This window comes from Kryptolebias marmoratus, linkage group LG21 (assembly GCF_001649575.2).
Source record: "Kryptolebias marmoratus isolate JLee-2015 linkage group LG21, ASM164957v2, whole genome shotgun sequence".
Taxonomy (NCBI): Eukaryota; Metazoa; Chordata; class Actinopteri; order Cyprinodontiformes; family Rivulidae; genus Kryptolebias; species Kryptolebias marmoratus.
Genome location: NC_051450.1, coordinates 22,641,699 through 22,644,198, shown reverse-complemented (window position 1 = coordinate 22,644,198; position 2,500 = coordinate 22,641,699). Strand labels below are relative to the sequence as shown.

The window sequence follows — 2,500 nt, the reverse complement described above, 5'->3', positions numbered from 1 at the left end:
AAAATTAGGACAACCTGTGCGAGCGCACACAGCACCGAGGAGGAAACAAGGCGTGAACCAGAACACATCCTCTAAGAGACGCCGGCGGAACCGCTGAGCAAGACGTGCACGTTGGGAGGTTTAAATTTGGTTTATCTAAAAGAGACGAGGCATAAAGATCAATAAACATGTGGTTAATAAAATTATAAGAGCTTAGATAAAAGGAAGAGGCATAAATAAAGTTTATAGATTAAGGCTTCATCCAAACAGAAAACTGGAGTTTTTGGTGAATAAACAGAAACTTTTATTGTCTCCATGTGGACTCAAACTGCAGAACCTTTTCAGGTTTTTAGTTGTTTTTTTGTCCACTACAGCTCTTTGTCCTTGAAACCTTCAGTGTGGACGTGTCTCGTGGGTCTGTCTGGAGGTTCAGAGAACAATCTGTAAAATAATAAAAGGTTCTTTTCTGTCCCGTCACGTTCTCTGGGGTTCCTGATTTCCTCGCGTTAAATAAGATGATCAGAAATCTGTGAGACAAAAAAAGATCCCAGATTCGTGGTGGAGACAGAAAACAGCCGAACGTCCAGCTGATGATAAATACTGATTATTAAAATCGTTCCAAAGCGTTCTCCGGTACAAACTGAGCCAAGCTGAGCTCGCTCTGAGGTGCAGATTTAAAAGCTGAAAAGAAAAATGCGGCCGCGCGGCTCGCTGGTCGCCACCTTAAACCTGGTGATGAAAATAAGGACAGACTCGTGGCTGAGTTTGGGGTTTTGTCGTAAATCCTTCTATTTTTGTTTCATAATCGATGATTCTGTTAAAATATCTGCATATTTTCTGTTTAATGTTCTGTATTTGTCCCCAACTCATCGCGGCCTGATGAGCTTTCACTAAAAGACTCCAGGCTGGAAATTAATGAGAATTAATTAGTATTCTCCATAGTCCCTCTAATTATTGCAAATTAAATAATTTCTTTCTGGAAACTTCACAACATGACTACTGTTTTCCAGGATGTCGTAACAAAGCCACCGGGGTGAGGAAGTGAAATAAAGTTTTATCTGATACACAGGAGTAAAAAAAACGGCTCAAAGACTGAAACAAATCTTGGTTTCTGTCCAGTTATTGAGCTGAATGAAGACGTTCCTCCTGCTGCTGTTTTTAAAATCTAATAGATTATTTTCTGCTGCTCACGCCTCCCCTCCCGGCTCCCCGTTTTAGTAATCTTTCACACTTACAGACAGAAAGCAAAGAAAGGAGGCAGAATCCACTGAATGATGCTGAAAGGCTGCTTCTGAAGAGCATCAAAGCAGGAAAAATGTTGTTTCCTGCAGCTGCAAAGCCTCAGAAGCTGCTGCCGACGAGCGGCTTCCTGCTAACTCTGACCTTTTCTTCACCTTCACCTCACGTTCAGAGGCGTCGACAGGTTTGACCAATCAGGACGCAGCTTCGGTTTTATTCAGCCTGATTAAAGAGCCAATCAGAATCCTGAAAGTGGAGTTTATTGGATTGATTTATTGATGGAGGCTCAGAGAGGCTGGCTGAAACCATTCATGAGGAATTCTGAACACTGAGAAACTAACATTCTTCTCCACCTTTCAAACCAAAGTTTCAAACAAAGATCTAACATGATCAGTTAGTGCTCCGAGTAGGTGTTGAGGATGACTCTCAGCTACTACCATGCTGATTTGTCACTTTGACTAGTTTGTAGTCATTTATGTGTACTCTAAAGTGACCATCTGGAATCTGATTGATTCCAAAGTTTGACCAGATGTAGGATTACCTTCTGAGAAGTCCTTAAAATCCGACCAGTGGTTCATGAGATATTTCTCTAACAGACAGAGAGGCAGTTACATGATCGCCCACGATAAACCTTCAGAAAGTGCTTCAGTTTTGGTCCGACTCCTGGCAGCTGGGAGGCTTTTTTTTCTGGAATCAGCTCCTGTCGGATGTTCTGGTGTCACGGTCTTTTGTTTACAGAACGTGGGCCCGTCCGCCATCCGACCTCCTGAAAATATCCCGCTCTCTGGCACTTCCTACAACCTGCAATTTGCGGGGCGATCCGGATTCTCCTAGGCTCAGCAGCACGGAGGAAGAGGAGCGAACCGACAGGAACAAAAGGGCAGTTTAGAGGAAATCTTCACTTGTCCCGTGCGAGGAATGTGGCGTGTAAAAGCAGCCATCTGTCATGTTACTACCCACACAGCAGCCCTGTAACGTAAACTGCTTATTGTGCTGAAGGAGAAATTACTGTATAGAAGACAGGAGCTTAAATACACCCACACCTATTATCACGTCTGCTGCTGCGATTAAAGCAAAGACAAGCGATGAAACAGGCAGGAAGGTGGGCGATCATGTAACCGCCTCTGTGTGGATGGATCAGCCTGAGCGAACAGAAACATGGCTGCAGCTCTGCTGGGTTCACTGTCAGCAAGCTAAAAGCTGCTGTGGTAGTAGCTGAGAGTCATACTCTTCGCCCAAAACCGCCTTTATTTATGTGACCCATCCATCCATCCATCCATCC

At 44.0% G+C, this 2,500-nt stretch overlaps 1 protein-coding gene across 3 annotated transcripts in view; it reads left to right on the top strand.

Moving 5' to 3' along the window:
• The window catches only part of tnikb (TRAF2 and NCK interacting kinase b), a 129,943-nt gene that overhangs the window by 535 nt on the left and 126,908 nt on the right, over positions 1-2,500 (top strand). The gene's annotated exons all lie outside the window — the stretch shown is intronic.